Consider the following 19648-nt stretch of genomic DNA (forward strand, 5'->3'; position numbering starts at 1 on the left):
TGACTCCCATTAAACACAGTACCATTACAAAAGAGGAAATAGAACGCTGCAGGACCCGGTGAGTTCAGGCTTGTGATAGTAGCCAACTAAAAGCTTAGCAGGCTAGCTACAAGAGAGTTGACATCTGACACAGTTCAATCCAATGGGAGATAACATGACAATAAATTCCTAATGGAAGCTTAAGAAAGGATGTGTTCTAAAAATAGAAAATTATTCTTTCCAGATTTGGTTACTTATGGTCACACCTTACTTAGCCCTGGGTCCAAGGGCCATATATAAATCATCCCTGTCTTGCTCACTTTCCAGAGACCCATTCTGAGACACAAACAGGATAAAGAACAGACTGCTATAATAAATGGGAAAGGCTTTATGGCCAAACTCTTTGGATGCCTGAAAAGTTCCACTTCTAACTCTTACTAACTCTGACCTGAGTTATCTCAGTAGGCCAGAAGTAAATACATGTCTGTGAAAGGAGGCAGGAAGGAAGCACAATCTAGCTATAACTTTTATGATATGTTTTATGATTTACAAATCACTTTAAATTCACTATTACTTTTCAGTCTTTTAAGAATTTTCTTTAGGTAAGGAACCATCACTCTTTTTTCACCTCCTTAATGGAAAGATAAATGGTTGAGTACATAAATGATTGATTCAGGGCCAATTTGGAGGTGATAGCAAGCCAGGATTTGTATCAAATTTCATCTGAGTTCAATACCTCTCATCTTTCCTCAGAGTCAACTTCCTTCTGTGACCTCACATCTGAGCAGGCAGCAGTAGTTTTAGAGCACATGTTATTACTTCTTGTTCTCCTTTCAACTTCCTTCCCATAACTGTTATGTCCTAGGGATGGCACAGATGTGGCGGCTGAGTGGTTGAAGATGAGGCCCATTCTGGACGTCAGGCTTAGCTTCTCTTTGATTGATGGCTTAAAGATAAATTTTTGCACTAGTGAAGTTAATAAAGTAAATAGGTACAACCTGGCCACCCATTCTCAGGGTAAGATTGCTTTCCTGCAACAAAAACAAAAAAAAAAACAGAAAATGTGTTGTCTGCACATCTGGCATTGGTACCTTCAGAGACTGGTATTCTCAATTATCTCCTGCAAGTATCTCTTGAACCTTTATGTTCAACCATTCTTTAGAGTCTGACATTTGACAGGGTTCAAACATAAGTCCAGGATCACAAAGTTTAATGCCTTCAGGTGGGGCAGTTCTGGAGGAAAGTGTGTGGTATAGGACAAATAGATGTGGAAGGCTGGATTGATCAAGAAAATGGGTGTCAAGCCTAAAGGTTCTTCAACCTATTCACAAACAAAAGTATCATAGCAGATAACAAAACAGCAATAAGACCATGGAATGGTTTTTTTTTTTAAATCTTGAAAAGGAAACTCCAAAATATCAGCAAGTAAATGGCAGAGCAGGTATTCTAAATGTGTCATCCTTCTCTTAATATTCATTTTCTTTTTGGTGGTTCTGTGATTTGTACTGGGGATTTGTGCTTGTAAGGTAGGCTCTCTACCACTTCAGCCATATCTCCAGCCCTCTTATGCCCATTTTCCTCTATTACCATGGGGACCTCAGTGGGAGAGGTATCTCTCTATAAAGAAACTATCTGCCTCTCTCCTTCAGTGGTCCTCACACAACTAGGGTCTTAGCTTCCAATGTGGGCCTGAGACTGGACCCTTCTCTCTACAGCTCACACTTGGCACTGCCCTGGCCACATCCCACTCTGTTATGTATAGAGACCTGTGTGTAGAACAGAGAGATTCTGTTCAAGAAATACTGTATTGGGTGGTTTTTTTTATATACAATACACTAACTGATATATAAGGCAATAACTCAGTGAGTCTTAAAGTGGAAGGGCTGATAAGCAGGGAGGTAAGTTGAATTATGGTTGTACTAGACAGAGAACTATGTCTAAAATTTTAACTATGTTTAAAATTTGAGAGTTAGGACCTGTTAAGAAATTCTTGGGCCACATGATCTTTGCAAGAAACCACTCTGTCCAAGTTTAACTTTGCTTATAGTAAAAAAGAAGATGCTGTCAGAGGAGATAGCTACATAGACATTAGTAGGAACAAGGAAATGTCTCAGGGCACAAGATTCCATTCTAAAACCCCATATGATTCATATCCTGGACCATTGGTTAAGTTAATGGCCCCATATCTTCCTTATACTCCATTCTCCATATCAAGGTGAGGCATCCAAGTTGAGGGCATAATGACTGCAAATAACTTTCCACTGGATTCCCTGAACCAGGACAGGCAAAGTGGATCAGATGCGCAGATACTTACCCTTCCCTTCTCAGAAGCACAGGCATATGACCTCCCTCACTCTACCACTTGAGCCAGACCCCAGCCCCTATGTTTTTATTTTGTTTTTGAGACAGAGTGTCCTGAATGTCTTAGAAATCAGGGCACGTGACACCATCAAATCAGGCCTTAAAGTTTTTTTCCTTTTTCTCCCTCAAACAAATCACCCAAGTAGAAGCTCATGGGAAAATGGTTAAAATTGTTACATTATATTCTCAGTTTCCTCACCGAGAAAACTTTTTTTCCCACTTTTTTTCCTTCTCCCTCAAACAGATCACCCAAGTTGGAGCTCATGGAAAAATGGTTAAAATTGTTACATTATATTCTCAGTTTCCTCATCTGTAAAATGAGGAACTTTGTTGACCTCATCTCTGCATTCCATTCCTGCTCTGCTCTACACCGTCCATGGTTCCGTATGTGCTGTCATACATCCTCTTTTTGTGGAATAAATGCAAAATCACCTGATGGATGCAGTGGAACCAAAGGCCAAGTAGGTTGTGATCACAATGAACCAAAACCTTAGGGAATAGTTGATGGTGAATAAAATTTTTCTTCTCTTTTTTCTCAAAGTTTTACTGGATGGGCTACAATAATACTGCCCATCCAAGGGTTACACAAACATTTTGTTAATATTAGGGGTTTTTTTATACTTGAAAAGGTATCTAATATCAGTCATTAGGGAAACAGTATGAATATTACATTGACATATTTCTACATAGTGCCTAGAGTGGCTAAAAATTTAAAAACATACAGTACCAAGTATTAGCACGGAGGTAAAAAAAATGGAACACTTAGTTACTGTGGGTAAGAATGAAAAATGGTACACTATGGAAAATAGTTTGGCTGTTTTTTCAAAAATTTATACAGAAGCTAATTGTATGATCCAATAATTTTGCTTTTACAAATATATTCAAGAGAAAAGTAAATGTCTTCACACAAAAAGCAATACACTAATTTTCAGCCTTTGTCCCAAACTTTCTAATATAATGGATATGGAGGGAAGCTTGGACCCTAGGATTTTTAAAGGTATTCATTGAGGTCTAATTTACATAGCATAAAATTCACCCCTTATAATTGTAAATTCAATTATTTGAGAATATACAGTATACTTTTGTGCAGCCATTAGCATAAAATAGTTTTAGAACATTTCCATCACCCCAGAAAGTTTCCTCTTGCCAGTCTCCAGTCAGTGGTGTTAATGCATTTTTATAACTTTCTTATTCCTCGTTTATTTTGGAAGCTCCAGTACCCTTTCCCCTTCCTTCTACCTGGCACCTAGTATGCAAGTGTCAGGGGAGAAAAATGGCAAGGCCTTGGTCTCTTCCAAAAAAAGAATTCAGGGGTAGGCACACAGAAGAGGCTTCAAAAGAGCATATCTATTTAAGTAAAACTAGGTTTTATTAAATCACAAGGGGTCATAAAGTGATGGTACACTGCAAAGGAAACTGAGGGCAGGCAGCTTGGCCAAGTAGTCAAGTGCCCTGAGCCCTCAGTGTCAGGTACTTTTATGGATAAGACTTAATGATTGTGCTAATGATATGTACATAAATGAAGTTTCCCAAGAAATGGGAGGTATTTCCAAAAACCCAGGAACCAGGAGTGGTTTACCTAATAAAGTATTCTCAGAGCCAAGATGGCAATTTGTAGGGAGGTTCATGCCTGAAACCACAGCTATAATAAGGCCTCTTGCTAACCAGGAGAGGTGGGAAAGACTCTCTTTGGGTTATTGCTGGGGACCATTGGCCACTATGCCAAGAAGTAGCCTCAACCTTATTCACCATTACCCCAGGTCAATGGTGGCCCTTGATGTTTGGCAATATTTACCTGTACCTATTCCCTGGCAGCTTTGTGTTGTTATTCCCTTCCCACTTGCCTATCCCATACCACAAGTAATCTGACATGCACTGTGGCAATGTGGATGAGACAAGGATGGTACTAAAGGAAAGCAAGATGTGAAACTTCTCTCCATCATTCTCCTATAAAGAGACAAGATCTCACTGGGTACGCTACACTGTCTGCATCCCAGGGTTGCCTCAAATTCGCCATGTAGTAAAGGCTAACTTTAAACTTGCTATCTTCTTGTCTTATACTCTGAGGCATGAGCCACCACACTAAGCTAATCCTCTGTTTTCTCAACTCAAGAAGGGACTAACAAGATCATCTCCTGCATAACTCTGCAAAAGCAAAGTTATTCATGTAAAATACTGAGTTCGCTGCCTGGCATACAGTAAAAGTCCCAGAAAAGTTCTGTGCTGCAGGAATGATGTTTACCAGGAAGGCTGCAGTCTCTGGGTTCGAAGGAGCTTAAATGTGTGAGGTTCTCTGAGATGCATGAAAATTATAAGCCCAACAGCTGCAATGATGTCAGAGAAACAAGGACTTTCAAATAGATTAGACTACCACTCTTAGCCTGGTCTTTTCCAGCTCTGTGTGGGTTCTCCTGGGAACCCAATATCCGGCATTTTAACGGGCCTGGCATAGTGTTCCTTTTTGTTTTGGTTTTGGTTTGGTTTGGTTTGGTTTTTGGCGTTTTTTTGTTGTTTTGTTGTTGTTGTTTTGCAGTACTTGGGTTTGAACTCAGGGCCTTCACCTTGAGCCACTACACCATCCCTTTTTGTGATGGGTACTTTTGAGATGGGGTCTCGGAAACTATTTGCCCAGGATGGCTTTGAACCGCGATCCTCCTGATTCCTGCCTCCTGAGTAGCTAGGATTACTGCTTAGTGGCAGTGTTCTGCACTACGAAGGAGGAGGGGCAGTGCTGGGAAGGAGGGGAGGGCGATACTCCAGGAGGGGCAGAGCTGGAGTGCTGGGGCGAGGCCAAAGAGGCTCTGGAGGAGTGGAGGAGTGGAGGGAGGGTGTGGAAAGAAGCACAGTGAAGCGGCATTGCTAGAATTTCAAGTAAGCTGCCTGGAAGTGGAGGTGGAGGCCGGAGGGGGGTGGAGAGGGGGGGCCACACGGGGCCTTGGGGAGGAGCTCGAGGGGCGGGGAGGAGAGGCGAAGCGAGGAGGCGGGGCCTGCAGTTGGAGGGGGCGGGGGAGGAGCTGGCGATGCTAGGTGGTGACAGACAGGGATAGTTTCGTGTTCAGACCACAGAAGAGCCAGCGGTCTTCAAAGCCATGCTGGCGGCGGTGGGCTCCCTGGTGGCCGCCTTCTGGGCGACGCTCCATCTCCGGACGCTCCTGCTGGCTGCTGTCGTCTTTCTGTTTTTTGCTGACTTCCTCAAAAGCAGGCGCCCCAGAAACTACCCGCCAAGGCCCTGGCGCCTGCCCTTCGTGGGCCACTTGTTTCACATGGACTTCAGCCAGTCGCACCTACAGATTCAGCGGGTGGGAGAGGCTAAAAGGCCTGGCTGAGTCCTGACCCTAATCCTGATCTCCTGGCAAAAGGGATTGATGAGAAAGGGGGTAGGAGGCTGGGTGGCTATAAGGCTGATGCTGGCAACTGCTAAACCCGCGTTGAGATTTCTTTTCCGTGCATGGTCTTTGTAGTCCAGGAAATTAATTCGATATTTACTATTTAAGTTTTCTAGGTATGTTGTTCTTTAACTCATTTAATTTTGTGTTAACTTGTTAAACATTGTTGAAATGCCTATTTATGATATGATTACCTTGTCTTTTTTTATTTGATTACCCTTAAAAATGCTATACCTTCCTCTAGAAGCTCCACCCCCTATGTAAAATTGTGGAAATGCCACCTAAATCATTATCCTTTCTCAGCTGGATAACTCCAGAGTCCATCCTAACTAAGCACCTAGAATTCTGCCTCCTGCCCTGCAGTGCACTCTCAGACCTCTCCTGAAAGTTTATCAGCCCACTCACTGACTACAAGCAGAATTCACATTGCTTACCTCAGCCTCTGTCCATCTCCAAAACATCTCCTTCCAGGGCTTTCTAACTCTCAGGACTTTGCATTCTTAAAAGTTATCTCAACATCCAAACGTTCTCATGAATCCTCAGCTGACTTCCCTGCCAGCACAGGTATCTTGTGGAGACCACATGGCGGCAGGTGACTACGAAGATTAAACAAAACAGTGAATGGTCCACAGAGCGCAGCTTAGAGTTGGTGCAGAACCAATAGTAGTTCACTTCCCCTGCAGATGCCTGGGCATTTCAAACACTTGCTTATGTCCTTGAGTTCAGATGGACAAGTTTCTGTCACTCCAGGGAAGAAATTCCCATTGGTGATACCAGTGACAGGACTAGTCAGAGAATTGTAAAGTTAGGCCCCTAAACCTGTGTCCTCATTTAGGAAATAAATAGGTCATTCAATATTGAAATAGTTCCACATTTTCCTGTTATCCTTCTGTTAGTGATTTCCAGTTTGATTTCATTATGGTCAGAGAATATACTCCATATATTTTCATTTCTTTTAATATATTAAGGTTCATTTAATGATGTAAGATAGAGTTTACCTCAATAAATATGCCAAACTGTCTTTTAAAAATGTGTATTCTAGCATTTAGAAGCCAGTGGCTCATGCCTGTAATCCTAGCTACTTGGAAGGCTGAGATCAGGAGAAACACAGTTCAAGGCCAGCCCAGGCAAATAGTTTGGGAGACCCCATCTCCAAAATAACCAGACCAAAATGGACTGAAGGTGAGGCTAAAACAGAAGAGTACCTGCTTTGCCAGCACAAAACCCTGAGTTCAAACCTGAGTTCTACCAAAAAAAAAAAAGTATTTTCTACTCTTCTTGAGTGGAGCATTCTATGAATATAAATAAATCTTATTGACTGATAGCATTGCATTGTTCTATATTCTTACTGACTTACTTACAGTACTGAGAAAGCCAGATTAAAAATTTCCAACTTTTTTGTGAGTTTGACCATTTCTCCAGTTCTTTCTCATTCAGATCTAGTAACTTTTCTTTCATGAATTGGAGAACTACATTGTTTGAACTGAGTTTTAAGTGTTAACGAACTGAAGATTGACATGTCTTTCTAATGAGTTGACCCTATTGCCGTGTAATGTCTCTCTTTATTGCTAATAATTTTCTCTGCCTGAGCTTTATCTATTATAATACAGTTATGTTAGTTCTCTATTGGTGAGTATGTGAATGCTATGTGCTTCTGTATTCTTTTAATTTAAGTTACTTATATCATCATAATAGAATTGAATTCTTCTGGACACCATATACTTCTAGACACTTATTTTTACATTCCTATTGTCTGCCTTTTACTTGATGAAAATAGAACATTTTTATTTACTGTACTTATTCATATACAAAGATTTAAGCTCATAATTTTGTTATTTGTTTTCTGCTTTTTTGGCTCTGTTTTTCATTTTACAGTTTCTCTTTCCCATCATCCTCTCTACTACTTGGACATTTTTCAAATAATTTCAGTTTTATTAATCTGCAGAGATTGGAACAGGATCTCTTTGCATTGTTATTCGAGTGGTTGCTCTAAAGGTTACAGCATACCTGTATACCTTATTGAAATGTGCGAGTGCCAACATTTTCCATTTGTTGAGATATAGATATATCACCTGCATTTAGGACCCTTTACTGTCCCCTTCCTAAAAATGTTTGTCTTAAATACTTTCTCTCCATACACTGAGAACCACATCAGATAGTATTATAATTTAGCTTTTAAATGTCAAATACAATATTGAAAAAGTACAGGGAAAAAAAGGGCTTACCTATTTGTTTCTCATTTTCATTGCTATTTCTGATGTTCCAAAGTTATAATCTCCTTTTTGATCTAAGAACTTGCTGTAACCAGTCTTTTAGAAGACTGTTGGGAAAAAAAGAAAGAAAATATTTTTTAGCTTTCCTTCATCTGAGAATGTCTTATTTCACCTTTTTCTTACCACATATTTTCGCCAATGTAGGACTTCACATTGACACTTCTTTCTGGCCTGTGTGGTTTCTGATGAGAATTCCCCTACAATTTGTATTGTTAGGGCCTGTGTATGATGAGATATTCTCTCTACCTGCTTTCCAGAAATTTTCTTTTTCTTATTTTTCATGGTTTATTGTGTTAGGCTTTTGTACTGTTAGGAGGTCATGCTGTTAGGTGGTCAGGTTGGGTTCTTCAACCTGAAGGTTTGTATTTTGTACTGTTAGGTGGTCAGGTTGGGTTCTTCAACCTGAAGGTTTGTATTTTGGGTTATTGTAGAGTTTCAGCAATTCTCTTGTCAAGTAGTTTTTCAAACTCACTCTCTTTTTCCTCTCCTCTGGGACTCCTGGATACTGATGGCACAACTGTGAGATCTCTGGTGCTGGGCCACAGGTCCCCAAAGCTCAGTTTTTGTTGCTTCCAGTCCATTTTCTCTGTGTTGCTCAGATCAAGGATTTTCCACTGTTCCCTCTCCACTTTCACAGATGCCTCTGACATTACAGCTCTGATATTGAACTGTTTTTTATTTAACTTTTCTAGTTTTCGGTCCTAAAATTTACTTTTGGTTCACTCATATATCTTTTATTTCTTTTCTCATATGTCCTGTTAATTTATTTCTTTCAAGGGTTTTTGTAAGTCTTCATTGCCAGCAGCTTCATTTTAGAACAACTACTTTAAAATATTTCATTATCCTCTAATTCTAACTTGTGTGTTGTCTGATTCAAATAGAGATGCTCTTTGTACTGCCAAGGTGGGTAATTTCCTACAATTTACCATGTTATTCGACTTACTGTGGATACTCTCTATGTCTTTTCCTTTGCAGGTAGACCAATGAGGTTCTAAATGCTCACTTTATGTTATAAAGCTTCTATAGAGCTTACTCTGGGGTTCTCAAGTTTGCGTTCCTCACTCCTATGTGAGTCCACCCCACATTCTCCTCAGCATAGTCCTGAGAGAAGGAAGATGGAGACAAAAGTCCGGAACCCTTATATCCTTACTACAGGAGACAGAAGTCAGGGGCCTTTTTTTTTTTTTTTTCAATGTGAGGCAAGGGTGGAAATCAGAATTCTACCTCCAGACTGCTCCAGGGAGTCTCTTTACACCATTTTCATGGTGGTAGTCCCAATTCAGCTCACAGGCTCAGCAGAGATGAGAACTACAGGTAGGGGGAAAGACAAGGTTGTGTCTGTGACCTCCACTGCAGCAATATCTTTTAGGAGCTTGGAAGGCCACTGGTTTCTCATAATGTTTGCCTCTAGGAAATAGAGGTAGAAAGGCTAAAAGTTTTTTTGGTTCTTTTGTTTGTTTTTGTTGTTGTTTTTCTGTTGAACTGTACTTTTCTTGGCTTTTGACTGAAGAAAGTAAGCTTTTCCTGGAATTTTATCTCTGAGAAATGGTACCATGGTTATGTGATCATTTCTGGATTAAGAAGTTTGATCTGTGTCTTTGTTTTGCTACTAAGATAAATGTAACTACAAAAGTTAAATGACTTGTCTAAATCATAAATGTGGCTACATGAACCTGAGACTAGGATCTTAATATTACCCAGTGGTTTTTCATCACAGCACTTATTGTTATTTTATTTTGCTTTTCATTTTTATAATCTTGGGTGTAAAACAAATGGAGTTAAATGGTATAACTTAGTTATAATTAAATTTAAAATCTTGTAATTGGAAATATAATTCTAAAATTTTGATAGGACACCTGTCCAGAATTTTATCTTCATTTTTATTTAATCTTTATAGTAAGTCAACATGGTAGTGGCATTTCCACTTGCCACTGAGGAAACTGGGTGAGAACAAACAATAATGTGATTTGCCTTGGATATTTAGCTCAATAATGGCAAAATAAGGGTTGAATCCAAGATTATTTGACTCATATACTTATGCCACTTAACCTGTCTTGATATTGGTGATGGTAATTGACTTCTAATGATCTATTTAGAGGATATTTATTCATAGACTTATTTATTCAAGAAGCAATTATAATGTGCTTACCATGCCAAGAACATTATAAGATAGTATATGATGAAATGTTTAGTATAGACTCTGATAACCTGTTGGGATTATCAGTTGATAGCATCACAATGGATATGAACCCCTGGGATATGCTTTTGTAGCATGTTGGAGTAAATTAGGCTGAACTATAAGTGAATGTTTGGCAAGATGGTAAAGTGGAGTAATAGGACAGGAAAAATTTAAATGAAGGACTATAGCATGAACTAATACATTAAAAGGAAGACAGTGAACAAACTGACCTGTTATTTAGAATGCACTTCAAATAGTTTGTGACAAAAAGCCCCCCAAAACAATGATGTAAAAAAAAAGACTGAAATTTACTTCTCTCTCACAAAGGGGTTCAGGTGTAGGCAGAAAGTCTAGGATAGGAATGCTGCTTTTACCACAGCTTCACTTAAAAACTCTTCTATTGTTGCTTTGGCACTCCAATAACACCATGTTGTATGAGTTCTGCCCATGAAAAGTGGAAAAGGGAAGGTGGTGAAAAAGTAACTTTCATTAAGTAACTCTGGAGACCCAGAGGGTGCACATATAATCATACTCAACTCCAACTGGTCAGATGTTTCTGGGAATTTTTTAATTAGAAAATCCTGTGGTCAACCAATTCTTAGGCAGCTCCATCACTCAGAATAGAAGGAAAACATCTTCATCCTTTCACTGAAGGATGAGACCTACACAGTGTGTTGTAAAGAGCCCAAACATTATGCTTACTATCTGTGTGCTAAATCTCTATGACTGTTTTTCTGAAAACAGAATAGTTCACAGACTTGCTATAAGTATAAAATAAGTTAATGCATCTCAATTAATTGTAAGAGTGTCTGTGACTATATTTTTCTGTCTTCCCTCTTCTCTAAATGCTTATCACAGAAAATCAGAGAAGGAAGTTGTTGGTTGCATAGCAACCAGGATTTGTCTGACCACTCTGTGGTCTCACCCTCCATTCTTTTGGTTTTACCATTATCATAGCCCTATTTCTGAAGTATACTCCCTTAAATATCAAAAACAATGATAATTTGGCCATTGTTTCTATCAGCACTATTGCAACTTTTGCTATGCATTACACATTTTCTTCAGAATCAGCATCTTTAAAGAGATGACCTGTGGGACCATTATTCTGAACAGGAGTTCATGGGCTCCCATAATGTATAAGTATGTTCATACATACAGGATTTACTAGAGAGGAAGTCCATTATTTTTAATGGATTTTATGACTCATAAAGCTCAAGAACTACATTTATAAAAGTTTAATCCTCATTCATTTTTTCCCTTTTTGTTGGATAAAACTGCTTTTAAGTACAAATACATACACACTGAGACATTTTGAAATATTTAGCAAAAAAGGCAAAATCTTACCCTTCTTTGTGCTCACCCTGACATGAACAAACATGCTCATGTACATACACACACACACACACACACATTAAGCAGTGCCTTTATAGGACTTTGTTATATATCTTTCAAGATTTTAAACATACTGAAAATAAAGTTATATTTGTAATTTTTTATTAGATTTCTGTGTAACAACAGGTAGTGTTTATGTATCAGCAAGAGTTGAAAAAAGATGGAAAAAATGTAAACAGGTAATTTTTTAAAATACAGAATAGAATCTGAAGGAAGGATATTTAATCTACATATAGAAACAAGATACATTTCTTGTGCACATTAGGACAACATACACACACACACACACTGCTAAGTACTAAGAAGAATTCAAAATAATAGATCCTTTCACCTATTACTGGTGGGAAAGTGAATTGGTGAAGTTTTTGCTCTCCCTATGTATTTGTTCTGTTGTTTCTTAAGTTTATGCACTTAGATTAAGTTAAATCTCACTCTCAAGTTTCCATTGCCTGGTATTCATGGCTTAAAATCCATAAAAACTTTCACTTCTTGTTTGTCTTTATTCTAAGCATTCACTTTGCTGCACCATTATTTTTAAACACTTGATACTGCATTTGGAGTTTTTTATTAATTATATTAAATGTTTTGTCTGCTATTCCTTTTGTTTACCTTTAGCCTAGTACTCCTATTTAAATCCTTTTCACTTTCTTTTTCTATTATTATTTCTGATTTTAACTTTCTTTTAGCATCTTGAATCATCTTATTTTAATCTGTTTTCTTTCCTAAGTCTTCATAAATTTTTTAATCTTTTCTAATCATATTATTGTTGTACTGGGAATGCATTGTAACATTTACAAAAATGCTTACAATATATCTTAGTTAAATTCATCCCCTCCATCATTGTTCTTTATCCCCCCCCCCACCCCAATTCCTTGAATAGTTCCAACAGGTCTCATTTTTCCGTTTTCATACATGAATACATAATATTCCCACCACATTCACCCTTCTACACATTTCCTTTATATCCTCCCCCCTCCCACTGGTACCAGCCCCCAGAGAGGACCAGTTTTACCTTCCCTCCTTCCATTTTTTATATAAGATATTTTTGTTTGTTTAAGATATCTGTACATGGAGTCTTATTATGACATTTCCATATATATACATGTATTAGAACCCAAACTGGTTCATCCCCTCCATTTTTCTCCTTAGTCCTCTTCTTATACTGATTTCAACAGGTTAAAAATTCTATACATTCTTGTACAGAAAGTACATCAACTTCCTTCTTTTATCCTCCCTCTCCCACTAGTGCCCTCCCTGCTTTTCATTCTTGTCCTTCATTTTTTAAGTGTCTGTTCATTGTTCACTGGGATTTTTGCCTTTCCATTATACCTGCACATGCATTGTGCTTAGGTATATGTAACCCCCTCCTTTGCACTTCCTCACCCTTTTTCCTCTATACTGTGTTACTTAACAGTTTTCAGTGTGTTTTGTTGTGTCTTGTTCCTACACAGACGTGATCTATTTCGTTATTGTTCACTTTTTTTACTTCTTTTCTTCCTCCCTTGGTCTACTCTACCAGTCTCACTTTTGGATAAATGCTCTCTATATATTTATATGTATATACAATATTTCTTGTACTTGTATTGGGCCTACCTATGAGAGAAAACATGCAACTTTTGGCCTTCTGAACCTGGCTAACTTCACTTAAGATGATGTTCTCCAGTTCCATCCATTTACCTGCAAGTGAAAAAATTTCATTCTTTATGGGCTGAATAAAATTCCATGTCACATAAATAACACACTTTCTTAATCCATTCATTAGTGATGGACATCTTGACTGTTTCCATAGCTTGGCTACTGTGAATAATGCTGCAATAAACATGGGTGTGCAAGTGTCTATTGTAACATGACTTACATTCCTTTGGGTATATCCCTAGGAGTGGTATTGTTGGATCATATGGCAGTTCTATTTTAGTTTTTTGAGGAGCCTCCATACTGTTTTCCCTAGTCATTGTACTAATTTACATTCCCACCAGCAGTGTGTGAGGGTTCTTTTTTCTTCACATCCTTGCCAATATGTGTTGTTGTTTGTGGTTTTGATAATAGCTATTCCAACCAGAGTGAGGAGGAAGGTGGAATTTTAATGTGGTTTTGATTTGCATTTCCTTTATGGCCAGAGATGAGCATTTCTTCACATAGTTTTTGTTTTGTTTTGTTTTGACCATTTGGACGTCTTCCTTTGAAAAAGCTCTGTTCAGTTCTTCTGCTCATTTCTTCACTGGGTCATCGATTTTGGGGGGAGTTTAGTTTTTTTTAACTCCTTGTATATTAATCCCTCATCAGATTATAGCTGACAAAGATTTTCTTCCCTTTTGTATACTACTTCTACAGTCTACTGACCATTTCTTTTGTTGTACAAAAGCTTTTTAGTTTCATGTAGTGCCATTTGTCAATGCTTTCTCTGAGTTGCTAAGCCATTGGACTTCTATTTAAGAAGTTATTGTCTATGCCTATAAGTTCCAGTGTATTCCTTACTCTTTCCTGCACTAACTTCAAAGTTTCAGGTCTTATATTAAGATCTTTAATCCACTTTGCATTGATATTTGTACAGGGTGAAAGACATGGATCTTTCAGTTTCAGTTTTATGCTTGCAGATATCCAGTTTCCCCAGCAACATCTGTTGAAGAGATTGTCTATTCTCCATCGTATGTTTTGGGTGCCTTTGTCAAAATCAGGTGGGTGTAGATGCATGGACTCATATCTTGGTCTTCTATTCTGTTCCATTGGTCTTCATGTCTGTTTTTGTGCCAGTACAATTGCTGTTTTTATTGTTATAACTCTGTAGTATAGTTTGATGTCAGGTATTGTGAAACCTCCAACATTGCACTTTATGCAACAGTATTGTCCTATTTGCAGTCTTTTGTGCTTCCAAATGAACTTTAGGGTTGATTTTTCAGTCTTTGTTATAAATGTCATTGTAATTTTGATGGGGATTGCATTAACCATATCAATTGCTTTTGGTAATATAGCTGTTTTCATGATATTGATTCTGCCAATCCATGAACATGAGAAATCTTTCAGTCTTCTGTCTTCTTTCATTTCTTTATTCAGTAGTTTATAGTTTTCATTGTAGAGGTCTTTCACTTTCTTTGTTAAGTTCATTCCTAGGTATTTTGCTTTTTCGAGGCTATTGTTAATGGATTGTTTCTTATATTCTTTCTCAGTCTGTTCATTGTTGGTATATAAAAAGGCTAACTGAGTTTTGTAAATTGATTTCATATCCTTCTACTTTGATGAAGGTGTTTATGATGACAAGGAGTTCTTTGGTGGAATTTTTTTGGTCTTTTAAGTATAACATCTTTCTCAACTGCAAATAGGAATAATTTGACTTCTTCTTTTCCAATTTGAATTCCTTTTATTTCTTCTTCCTGTCTTATTGCTCTGGCTAGGGATTCTAAGACTATATTGAATTACAGTGGAGAAAGTGGACACCCTTGTTTTGTTCCTGATTTTAGAGAAAATGGCTTAAGGTTTTCCTCATTTAGTATGATGTTGGCTGTAGGCTAGTCATACATCATCTTTATTATGTTGAGGTACATTCCTCTTAATCCTAATTTCATCAGAGCTTTTATTATGAAAGATTGTTGAATTTTGTGGAAGGCTTTTCTGTATTTATTGAGATGATCAGATGAACATTGGTAAATATTCTCTTCCTTATGAAATCTTCTCAGGTATACTCTAAGTTATTTATTTAATCTATATAAAGCAATGGTCAGATAGACCTAGTGCATTTCAGAATTGTTAGACTAGGATTCTAGGATGTTATTTGACCCATCCATGTATACTGGGCTCATAGCAGCATAAAGGTTTTTGATCCAGTTCTGTTGAGCTAGAAATATACATGAGCAGAGAACAGTACAGATGGAAGGCTGAAGTTTGGATGCCAGTTAGGAGTCATTTAACTTAGTATGAGATCATCAGCTATTCCCAAAACATCTTTATGGCAGTCACTAAATCAGTCAATAAGTCCTACATGTGAGAACTCAAAAATTCATCCAGCCATTCAAGATGAATTAAACTTTTGCTCAATTTGTATGGATCCATCATTGCAGTTTCATAAAAGAAAGGGCATATACTTTTCAGCTCTGCTTATTAGTAAGACAGGCCAACATATTCCAGAGTTGAAATTAACAGAGGACTTTGTGTCAAAAGACAAAAGTAATCCCAAACTATGCCAGAGGCAGATATTGAGAGCATTGTGGTTCCAACCAGGCCAGCCCCAGGCAAAAAAAAGTTTGCAAGAACCTATCACAACAGAAAAAAGCTGGGCATGCTGGCACATAGCTGACATCCCAGTGAAAGAAGAAAGTATAGAAATAGGAGAATCACTGTCTGAGCTGACCTGAGCAAAAAGCAAGACCCTATCTCCAACATAACAAGAGAAAAGGGACTAAAGGCATGAATCAGGAGGTAGATCCCCTGTCTAGCAATCACAAAGCCCTAGTTCAAACTCACTTCAAACTTTCAAACAGAAAAAGAGGAGAGAGAGAGAGAGAGAGAGAAAGAGAGAGAGAGAGAGTAGGCAGCAAGTTTACACTTGGTGTTTAATGAGTAGAGGATGGTGAGAAGAAACCAAATCCATTTTCTCTTCTTATGGGTCCTCTTAGGTTCAAGGATCTAAGAGCAACATAAGGGGTATGAATGCATGGGAATGGATATGGGGAGGAGGACCAGAAACACCTGGAGGAACTAAACCTCTTCTGTTTGATACCATAGATGCCACTAGACAAGGTCCAGGTGGACAAAAGGCAGAGGTAGAGTTGACTCTGGTCTGTTGCTTGAACAGATAGGCTGAAAGGATCTTTGATTACCAATAAAACACTGTCATTTGTTTCTTATTTGCACAAAATTGCACCTCTCTCTGGACACACTCTTCCATTCTCTATCCCTCTTCTCCCTCCCACCAAGACTCTCACCCTCCTGTCATTCCCACATCTACTCCCTCACTTCCACTAAACTCTGAGGTCCCAGGGACTTCTCATGCACACATCTTTGTCCTCAAATCTCACAAAATGTATGGAAAATTCCTTTCTACCAGAAAAAACAACTTTGCCAACTGGGCTACTTTACTTCAGCTACAACTCATTTTCCTTTCTGAAAATGAGGAAAACCTTTATCATTATAAACTAGTTATAAGGTTAATGAAAGATGCCTAACATGGCAACCAGTGAGGTTGGCTGTCTGTGATCATGAGTGTCTTCCCCTTGCACCTTGATGTGCTTCAATCCTCATTTTCAACTTCAGTGTAGGACTATCTTGTTTTCACATAAAGCTTATTTGTTCATTGGAGATACAGTAGGTGGCTGTGTACCTGGAATCAGAAAACAAAGTACCTTTAACGTGGCTGCTCTCATTCTTCCTCACAGAATCATTTGATAGAGGAATAATTTTCTCTTTCAAAGCTGAGGACCTGATGATCAAAGAGTAACACAATGTCCCAAAGAGGCTACAGCTAGTGAATCACAGAGTCACATATGCTCACAAAGCTACAGAAATACAGTGATTTCTCTGTATGTCTTCACTGTATTGCTCCACTTTACTGCACTTTCCATATCTAGCAAGTGTTGAGGAGGGGACGTTCTCCTCTGGCTAAACAGATACTTTGATTTGTTAAGACGTCCAGACTTGCTCTACCACATTTTCACAAACATACTTCCCCATTTCTTGGCACGTCAGATATGCTGTATTCTCTGCCTTCACTACACATTAGAATGCTTAAAGTTAGAGACCTAGATATTTTGTGTACTTATATCCTCACACCTTGTTCTTAGGACAATGGTAGCTGCTAAATCCATTCATATTGATTAAATATAGGAATGAATGCTTCATAAGGAAACTTCTAATTCTGAAGTGAACTGATTTTGAGTTTAGTGGAAAGAAGGAGAAAACATTCCCATCAGAGTAGGGTGCATCCCTCAACACACACGTGAACAAGCAGACTCCCCTCAATATGAGCCTCTTTAGTCACACACTTATCTGCCATCTCTGAACATACAAACATGCACACTCAACTTTTTTTTTTTTTTACTATTTCTCAGTTTGCAAAGAAATATGGGAAACTTTTTAGCCTGGAGTTGGATGTCTTACCTTCAGCAGTTATAACTGGACTGCTTGTAATCAAAGAAATCTGTGCTCACATGGAACAGAACTTTCTAAACCATCTCATCACTCCTATGAGAGAACATACCTTTAGTAAATATGGCAACTTTCTTCATCACCCCAAGGTATGTGATTGAAATTTTATCATCTGGTAAAGTTGTCCTTGTGTTTAGTTTTCCAACCCTCTCAGAAATCAGCCTCATTATGAAATGCCTGCTCCTAAAGGAAGCTGGATGTCCACATTTCCTGACTGAAAGCACTCCTCAGAGGATTTAGCAGTGTCAGCCTTGTAGAAATTTGAGAGAAATTGCATGTGCTCCACAAATTCCAAGCTCTGTTTGCTTTGATAAGGAGGTAGCCATATCACCCAGTTATAGCTAGGAGGACACACTGTGTTCGCTTTCTGTTTTTCCATTTCAAGTGTCTTCTCTTAGGAAAATGGATGTGAGTATTGTGCCTTTTGCTTCTGCCTCTTTTTGCCTCTAGCTCCTTATTTTCTATCATTAAGGCCTTGTCACACAGGGTATGTTTAGCCTTACAGTCCATGTAGGATAGATTGGCATAAATACCTATAATTATTATTAAGCAAACTCACACTTTGAAAAGTTGATAACAAAACTTCAAATCTGATCATCTAACCAAGCACTATGTTTTTTTCAGTACTGGGGTTTAGATTCAGAACCTTGCTAAGCAGATGCTCTACCACTTGACCCAAGACCCTAGCCCTTTCTTACTTTTTAGATATTTTTCAAATATGTTCTCATGTTTTTGCCCAGAGATGGCCTCAAACTGGGATCCTCCCACATTTGGCTTCCTATGTAACTGGGATTGGAGATGTATACCAAGTACCATTTACAGATGGACCCCAATTCATTTTTTAAAATATTGCATCAGTTAATTCTACATCTGTTCCTTGTATTGTATGTCATGTGAAGCACAGACTTATGTGTGAGTGACATAATAGTGAGTAGGATGAATAAAATCCACGTCCTTATGAACACATACTCTATATTGGGAGAAAGACCATTATCAGTTAACTGATAACAATTAAAGCCCTGTAATGTTCTGAAAAGTGTAGAAATTACTTTTCAGAAGAACCTAAGTATGTTCTGGGATTCTAGAACACAAATTAAGTAAAAGACAATTAATTCAATAAAGTGAGGACACAGTCAAATTGAATAGAACATGAAGACTCTGACCTAAGAAGGACAGGCACTTTGAGAAACTGAAAGGTGTCCACCTTACAAGTACAGGACTTAAAGGTGAGAATGAAATGCAGAGGAAACTACTGAGCTTGGCCATGCAAGAGGAGCCCATGCAAGTTCTTGTTGAGGTTGTTGTTTTTTGCCTTAATGGCAATAGAAGCTTTTGAATGGTTTTAAGTGGAGAAGAAAATCATGCACAATACATATTTTAAACTCTCCTAGTATTCTGTACAGGGAATAGAATAAAGACAACAGGAAACCTTTGTATTATTTTATGTTATGAAATTTCATGGCTTAGTTTAATGCTGTGGCAAAAAATGACAACACATTATACCAGGATCGTGACAGGTAATGTACATAAAATAAGGTATTCTTAAGGTAGAACTATTAAGACATGAGGACCTAGATGTAGGAAGAGTGAGAATTGAGGTGTAGATGTTGGAAAGGAGAACACTGAGAAGAAGACAAGGAGTTTGGTTGGGTTTGCCTGTGTGGGGAATTATATGGACAAAATCATGGTATGCAAAGTCTGAAGTGCCTTTATGTTACCAGAGTTAAGCAATTGTTGTATATATGGGTCTGGAGCTCAGTGACAGACTAGACATTGACTATCAGTAGATATTATTTAAAATTGTATTAGTTGAAAGTTTCCAGAAATAGAATTTGGGTTGAGAAGAGAGGAAGTTTTAGACTTAAAACTTGAAGAACTCCACCATTTCAAGAATTTGTGGAAGAAAACAAACCAGCAGAAATATGAGAAGTTGGGTGGCAGAG

General features: G+C 38.2%; 1 pseudogene; it reads left to right on the plus strand.

The window, feature by feature from the left end:
• The first annotated feature begins 5369 nt into the window (after window positions 1-5369).
• LOC109680573 (cytochrome P450 2J2-like) overlaps window positions 5370-19648 on the plus strand; it is a 38388-nt pseudogene continuing 24109 nt past the window's right edge.

This window comes from Castor canadensis, chromosome 7 (genome assembly GCF_047511655.1).
Source record: "Castor canadensis chromosome 7, mCasCan1.hap1v2, whole genome shotgun sequence".
Taxonomy (NCBI): domain Eukaryota; kingdom Metazoa; phylum Chordata; class Mammalia; order Rodentia; family Castoridae; genus Castor; species Castor canadensis.